We start from the raw sequence: 8,534 nt of genomic DNA, 5'->3' as shown, positions 1-8,534 counted from the left end.
AATGTTTAGAGATGGTGTAGCCATATAGAAGCAGTAAAAGTTAAAGCATGGTGCAGCCATCTTGAATAAAGATATCCTTCAGCAACAGTCGTGATGTACTGGATGTTTCACCTCATTTAGTTTCAATACATAATGAGTAATAAAAAATCCTTTCATTACTGTTACTGTTTTGGTTGAAACTAATATCACCATATGAAAGCATTGTATTTTTGCATGGTCATTCAGCTTTAGTTTTGTTTAACAATTTTTCATGCCTAAAATGTTTAGACCCACCATTCACACACATGTATACTTGACTTTATGTTACTTTCTAAGCTTCTAACCTATCATACATATACAGCTTCATGTTTTAATTTTCATTGAATGCATTTTTGAGGTCATGATTGAACTGTTGATAGAATACTTATCTTTTCCGATATTCTTCTCAAAAGTTATTCTTATGATTGGTAGAAAAAATATTATATATATTTTTTTTTTCAGCCTCTTTCAAAAATATATCCTCAGATGATATTAAATAATTTCCAGGATTGCTTGAGTGTCAGTATCCTTAATTATGGGATTTTAGTATTGTCAAACCAGGAACTATCCCATGTAAGAGAAGTTTTTCTTTATTAGCGAACTCTGGAATTATACTATTTACACCTCATATTTATCATTTCCAATGAAGACATATTATTTTGTAAATTTTTTAAATCTTGGAGTATTTTAATCATCAAGAACTTCTAAAAAAACTCTCTTAGGCAACTGAAAAGAAATCATATATCAAGTCTTGGAAACTTTCAGTGAACAATGTCTAATACATAAACACACACATATTCTTAGTATTGCTGAGCATGAGCAATGCAAGGTATCCATTATTATTGTTATTCGTAAGATATGCTAATGCATTATTATTGAATTTAGAACTACCCATGAGAAATGCAAGATACTTTATACTCCTAAACACAAAGTTACTTCTAACATTGTTTATATGATAAATTATAATTTACTCATAAGGACCAAGTTATCACTTAACATTTTTCTATAGTGATTTACATATAATAAGTTAAGTTTTCTAAACATTGTTCATATGATACAAAATATTCATTAAGTTGTCACTCATACAACTATCACATCTAATTAATAACTGTAATTTTTGCATTTATTATATTCATATCTTTTTGCCATTAAAAAAAAAAGTTAAGAAATTGTACGACAGTTTGAAACTGTTATGTTTGAGCTAACTGGAAATGTAGAATACTTCAAACCTGAATGATATGTTTTTTGGAGTTTTTTTCTATTTACTGACAATATAAGATTAATGTAAAAGCACAACTCGCATCATACAAAATTTTATTAGACCTGTTATAACAAATAGCATTAAGCACACCTTTTTATTTAACTTTGAATAGCAATAAGCTTTCAAACATCAATTCAGATTATAACTATATATTTATGGATACCTATAGTGCAAAACATTTATAAGTACTACACCTACATGTGACGTTATATTTAGTTATAGCTGACCCTTCTTATTGGAAATTACACAAACCTTTTTGGAATCATCAACCACACTGTTAAAACTGAACTGTTCATTCAGTAATCAATATTTCTAATTCTTTTGCTGTTATACAATGCAGTCAAGCACTTGGCATGATATTTGCATTCAAGACCAATCATGTCTCCCCTTCTGAGTTTGCCCAGAAGTTTTGTGTATTTTGGTGAGGGTTGCACTCATACGTACACACCTGTCCAGCTCAAAGGTGGATGCCTCATGAAGCTCGTCAGAACCACCTGGCTGTTCACAGAAGAAACACAAATCCACGTCAGCTTCAGAAATGCTTGATGACCTTGATCTGGTGTGTTTATAGATACCTGCTGCATCTTTACTTCCATGAGCACTTCCTTGTAGTTGACTCTTTTCTGCCCTTTTCAGCATGGTATTGTTAAATTGCAGCCTGCATATTTTATGTCACTTGATATTGTTGGCTGAAAGACTCTCCTCAATACTATGACCCTCATCTAGCCTTGCCAACTGTAAGGTTCTTGGTAGATCTCCTAGATCATGAAACCTGATTAGGTATTTAGCCAGTGACTTGTATGAAGTCCGTTTTTCTGGTTGTTTTGATTGACTTGGACATTGGAGGGACTTATTTGTGTCTTCCTGACAAATTACGCATAGTTACCAGTTTATTGGGGATGGATTACTTTGTGATATGGATGGATGTGCTGCCTTTACAAACTTGAATGTCTTTGACATTATTAAGTGCATTTACTGTCCACCACTGTTAGTCTATATCTACACTTTACACTGTGCCACCAGGCACTAACACCATAGCTGTACACTAATCTTCATCCTAAAATATAAGAAACTTTTTTTTAAAGTTGATATATAAAATTAAGCAATAAACATTAGTGCAAGCACTTTATATTAAATGTGATGATAAAATGCATATACACAATATTGGACTACTATACTAATAATCTTAAACAATACACATGCTGAATGTAATTATTATTGTATCGTGGAGATGGTTAATTATTTCACATGCAGTGGGAAGCCAATATATATTACATATACTATATACATAAATATCAATTGAATTTTGGACACTGGTACCTGTAATGTTACGTAATGATAGGCTGTTTAAACCAGTGCATTTGTTTGCTCGGTTATGTAGTGGCAGGGACTACATGAAACACAAGCAAGATTTTGTAGTTTCCTTCCACTGATACTGTGATTGCTTGACCTGCTCTGGTAAGAAGACTATCTTGCTAGTTTGCCAGTTACTGTTAATGATAGTAAAGTTAATCCAAAATAAAAATAAATAAATAATGAATATTAGAAATAAAATAAATTATTTTGAGTTACTAATTCTTCCCACACATATCTGATTTGTAAGTGGCTTAAATATAAATGAAAATAATTACAGTTCATTTGTTTAATCTGGCTCACACCGTAACTGTTTTTGTTCATAAAAAACTGATGATATATATAGTATAAAGGCCACTACTGTGTTGATTTCATCCCAGCCAACTTGTTCAGCCCTAGTATTGGGCAAAAGGCCTCATTGGCACTAGATATGGCAGATGTAGTGTGGTTGACATAATATATTCCCCTTTGCTTTCATTCAAGGGCTCTTAGAATTCATTAGACTTAAATCAAGGATAGTTTCAACAGCATATGGAAGTGCCAAAGGTTTTTAGGATGTGGTCCCTATCATGTGTGGCATTAGTTGTATTATTCTGTATGAGGTAGACTGGAGAGGTTTGCAAATTTAGAATTGATTATCCCTGTTCACATTGTATTTTTACTACTAACATGTGCATTATGTTTCTCTGTGAAAACAGATCAAGTTTCATCTTTTCTGGAAATAAGTATAGATATGTTATGTAGCTGCAAGGTAAAACTTAACTCATCCTTAAAAATAATATTGTTCCACAAGTTGTAGGTTCACTAGTTATATTCCAGACACAATTGCAGGTGAGCTGATTTTTGCCTTGTTGTGAGTGTAATGCATCTCACTGGGCTAGACACACAAGCTGGTCTTATGAAGTTTGTTTCTAATAATTTTTACACTGATGTGACATTGAATATCAGATCCTAAATGCAATTACAGCAAGCTAGAATTTACAGATAGTGGACATCTGCTTGGTGTCATGGATGAGGTTCCACCTTGTCTTTGTGTCAAAATAACCATATTGTGAATGCCACATTCTGCTGATGACACTTTTTGTAACAGTGAATGCATGAGAGGGAAGTCATAGATATCTTTTATAACAGTTGTTTTTGCTGTGTATTTACTTTCTATAAAGCATAATCTGATGAGGTCTAATTTTTGTAATGTAACAAAATATCATGACTATGATAAAAAGGTAGAACAGAGGATTGCAAAAAAGCCTTGAGCTTCTGAGTCTTTTCACCATCTTAAAAAGTAATTACTGTTGGTACATGTGTCAAATATTGAACATTTTTTATACCACTAAGTTTTATTTTTCAATAATTCTATGAATCTATTGATTCTAAAATAATCTAGCTCAATGTTTGGAATTGAATTATTAAAAGTAGCTTCAGATTTGAGAAATTGAAAGAAAATTTAGAATATTTTGGAAGTATTATATAACAGTGATGTAAATGACACCATAAATGCATGAAAAAAGTGGGGCAAAAAAAAAAAAGGGAAGTGATAAAATAATGGGAAAAAAGCCTTGACTGTGAAAGATAAATCAAGAACATGACCAAAAATTCAGAAAAATGTGACCATTATGAATAAATATGTAGGATTCTGTAGAATATATTATGAATTTTAACTTCACCAGTTAAAGTTCATAGTATTATTAAGAAAATTTGATGAGTTTGATATTGTATAAAACTCTGTTAAAATAATAAATTTCAGGCTTTAAACTAGGTAAAGAGTAAGAAATGACAAGATTATCACCATAGAATAAGTTCAATGGATTTGAAAATGGATACTGTTGATGGTAAGGATGTCACAATATGAGATATAATATGGTTTCCACAAAACGAAAAAATGTGAATTTGCAGATTATAATGTCATAAAAGTATTTTGATTATAAAAATGTTATGAAAAGCCAGTTAAAGCCCAAACAAATTAAAGTAGCCAGTTGTAGTATAAAAGCTTTGTAAGCCACTGTCAACATTTTTCTCAGGGGTTATTTCATATATTCCAGTTTGTACAGTTCCAACAATATCCTACATAAGTGCAATCAGCTGTAGAGGCACTCACAATTTAAGAGAACAGTTCTACTTAGATGGCTCATAGAATTACAAAATTATATGAAATTATCATGGGAAGCATATCAGATTATTTCATAAATGATAATATGACAAAGAAGAAGCTGCCCAGTCATATCAACACTGAACAGTATACTGTAGGAAAGCCAAAACACTTAACAGTCATAGTTAGGATTTTTCTAGTTATTTATGAATGATCCATCAGAAGAAAATGTTATGAAGCAGAGAGAATGGAAGGGGGAAATATTTGCAGACCATGTGTTCATTGATTCACTGGTACATAACAAGTTAATTGATAACATTAAACACAATAAGAGGACTAGTTTGAGAAACTGCCCATCTTGCTGTTAGCTGAATCTGTGGACTGATAATAGAACACTTGTAATACCATCTTCTAATGCTTGAATAATCATGATAGCTGACAACAGTAGAAATGCCTAAGAAGAGATGAAGGATTGCACAACTCTGTATACTTCATGTTATTCCAGCAAAAGTTGCATAAAAGTGAAGTTTCTTTCTAGTATGGAGAAATAGAGAAAAATATTAATTAATGCTATCAGGGCCAATTCAGTGTAAGATAACAATGTGGGCCACATATTCCATCAAATTGAGTGATTTTGTTTTTGTTTATTACAACACTCAGTGTAAATAACTGCTCAAAAATTGGACGAAATTAGTCATTTATATATAAAATACATGAATCCACTAGCAGTAAGTTTGGAATTAATTTCTGTATTGATGGCATTCTTGTGTGACTCGTATGTTATTAGGAACCCTGTATTCAACAAAATCATGGACCCACCAGCAATTCAGTACATAAACAGTTCAGAATAACATGCATAAAAAGCTAGTAAATGTTCATTTTATTTACGTTAACCATGAATGCAAACAAAGAAAGATTACCCTGATGGTAGTTCTAGGGTTGAATGCAAGCTAGTAAAAGTCATTGTTGTTTTTATTTACTTTAACTGTAACTATAACTAAGAAAATATGACAAAAACATTCAGAGTAAAGTTTTTGTATCCTGCTGAACAAACACAAGGAAATGGATAGTCAAGCAGGCCCTGTAAAGCAGCCCTGTATGTTACACTGAGTGGGAAGAAAGGTATGAGTGTTAACAGGATCAGCCTAGAAAAAGACAAGCTGATGTTATGCAAATATTTCTACAGTTTAGTAACTTTAATAATAAATTTTCTGGTACAGGGTATAACTTCATTATTTTCAAGCTAAAGATACTGATGATGGCTCTACCTTAAGTAGACTGAAATTAAGAAAGCATATAATTGTGGAACACAGTAAACTTATTGCAGTATGCAGATAAAACTGGGTTAATCTTTGTAAGGTATCTTAGGATTATTTTTTATAAGGTTTTCCCACGTCTATGTTCTGTTCCAAGCCATTAAACCAAACTGATGGCATGAAAGCTGATTAAGTATGTGAGTATACAGATCAACATTGAAATTCTGATCAAACACAGGGTTTTGATTCAGTTCTGTTTGCCAAAATGTGGACCAAATTTCTTAGTCTTTCTCCATATGAAATAGTTGATTAATATACATTGTATCTGCACATTGTTATATCATTTATCCATATGTGTGTGGAAGAGATCCAGAACTTGAAATGTAGAACAAATATTTACCACTCCTGTTGATGACCTACAAAACCGTAACACAGATTAGTAGATAATTGAAGATGTAATCTGACTATTTCTGTGGTAGTCCTGAGAAATATTAATCTGAATATTCAATTGAGAAATATCATTGATAATATTTATGAGTTTGCTGTTTATGAGATGCTAGCTCACCCATTGACAACATGAAGAAACTTTCTGGTGTAAATGCCAACTTTGGGTTCTCACGTGATTAAGAAATGTACAGCCCTAAAAATTGACCACTACTTAAAAGGCCTACATATATTAGGAAAGAGAATAAGTGAAGTTACTCCCTATAAAGTGCAGCATATTCTATAAACTATGTGTGCCAAGCCAAAGGCTATTTATTGTTAGTTACTTTGTACATGTTATGATGAAAAGACAAGTGTCTGACTCTGTGGAAGTGGACAGATTTAAATAAACTTCTATCAAGTATCAATGTAAAAATATGAACAGATTGACAATGATGGTAGCCTTGATATTTATAGCAAACTAAAGCTCAGGGTGCAGAAAATATATTTTCAGGGTAAGGATCCTGAAGATGAAGTATTAAGAATTAATAGTTCAGTGAGAGTAATGTTTAACAAAAATATGTCATATTGTTTTTCTGTAAAAATGTTTTGTTTTTTTTGTGACAAGGCTTAAAAGCTATTATATTATCTGTGAAACTATTGTATTTTATATATACATAAAATACATCAGTAATCATTGAGGCTAGTAACAATAGCTTGTCAATAAAGTAGTGCAATGTGATTGTGTGAAAGTGTTTTTAGAATACCTGTGATGGTTACACAACCAGCATAGAGTAGTCCTTGGGAAAGTTGCATTTGTAAATTTAACAACTTACAGTTTTAAAAGTCAAACCCTGTTGAGTATGGCGAATTTTGTGTTAATGTTGCATAAAGCCACCCATAATAGGTTTAAGGACACTTTTGAAGCTATAATTTTTTTTTTACACCAACAGCAGAATGGGAACTTCAGTCAAGTGTGTTTGTAGATATCTTTTAAAAACTAATATCATTATTTTACTCCGAACTTTAATTTCTGATAAACATCGCCCCCCAGTGGCACAGTGGTATGTCTGCGGACTTACAACGCTAGAATCCGGGTTTCGATACCCGTGGTCGGCAGAGCACAGATAGCCCATTGTGTAGCTTTGTGCTTAATTGCAAACAAACAAATTGAAAAACGTGTACCAGAAGAAGAAAATGTATTTAATAAATGACACTGACGCTGATATTATAACGCTCATAATAAAGATTCCTCATATTAAAAGTGACATTTTGGCTTTGGCCATCTCTTTGAGGAGATAATTTAGGGTATAATGTTAATGTGTTTTCATAATACTAATATTACTCTTTAATTAATATATGTCCCCCAGTGGGACAGCACTAAGTTTACGAACTTACGACGAAAAAATCCGGGGTTCTGTTTCCCGTGGTGGATACAGCACATAGTCCAGTGTGTCTTTGATCTAAAAACAAAACAAACACACAATTGTTATATATTTTGTTCATCCCATATTCATAACCCTAGGTGTGTTGACTGGATCACTATCATAGCAGAATCCCAAAACGTCATCAGATGCGTTTTACGAGAGCTTTGACGTCATTATGATGGTGTTTTCACCTAGCTTGCAATTAATTTGTCAGATTGCCACAGAAATTAGTACGCGCGTACGAATATGGTTAGAATGTGATCGGCCGTTTAGCCTTGACATTACACAAATAAGATAAATAAATCACTATCCAGAGTCACATATTGATCTTGTTTGTTCGTAAGTATTTAATCCCGCATGACATAAGGATCGTCTTATCAATTTTCCATTATACCAATTAGTAGTGTAGAGTTAAATTGTGAATTTTGAATACTTTTATCGTAAGGTCACCATCTTTCAGTAGTTCACATAATCAGTCATAGCGCTATGTTTGTGTGTTGTCAGTTGCTTCTCCGTGGTAATTATCTGCACAATGTTCTTATTAAGTTTTATAACTTTAGGAATTTTGAAGTGTTGCATGACGACCTAGGAGCGCACAGCTTTAAAATTTACAATTACGCTCAGACGCCCACATCCCTGCTCGAGGGCAAAATTGCGTCAGTGAATTAGTATATATGTCTGAAATAAACCTGTCGACGTATTTCCAATAT

General features: G+C 32.5%; 1 long non-coding RNA gene across 1 annotated transcript; it reads right to left on the bottom strand.

The window, feature by feature from the left end:
- Positions 1–1,843: 1,843 nt before the first annotated feature.
- Positions 1,844–7,976, bottom strand: LOC111087940. Its single transcript, XR_002612556.1, has 2 exons — positions 7,796–7,976; positions 1,844–2,336 (listed from the first exon to the last, which is right to left on the bottom strand). It is a non-coding gene; the product is annotated as an uncharacterized LOC111087940 (long non-coding RNA).
- Between the last annotated feature and the right edge of the window lie 558 nt (positions 7,977–8,534).

The sequence above is a fragment of the Limulus polyphemus genome, unplaced genomic scaffold (assembly GCF_000517525.1).
Source record: "Limulus polyphemus unplaced genomic scaffold, Limulus_polyphemus-2.1.2 Scaffold2879, whole genome shotgun sequence".
NCBI lineage: Eukaryota > Metazoa > Arthropoda > Merostomata > Xiphosura > Limulidae > Limulus > Limulus polyphemus.
Note: the sequence above shows the minus strand (reverse complement) of the source record. Positions and strands in the feature narration are given on the sequence as shown.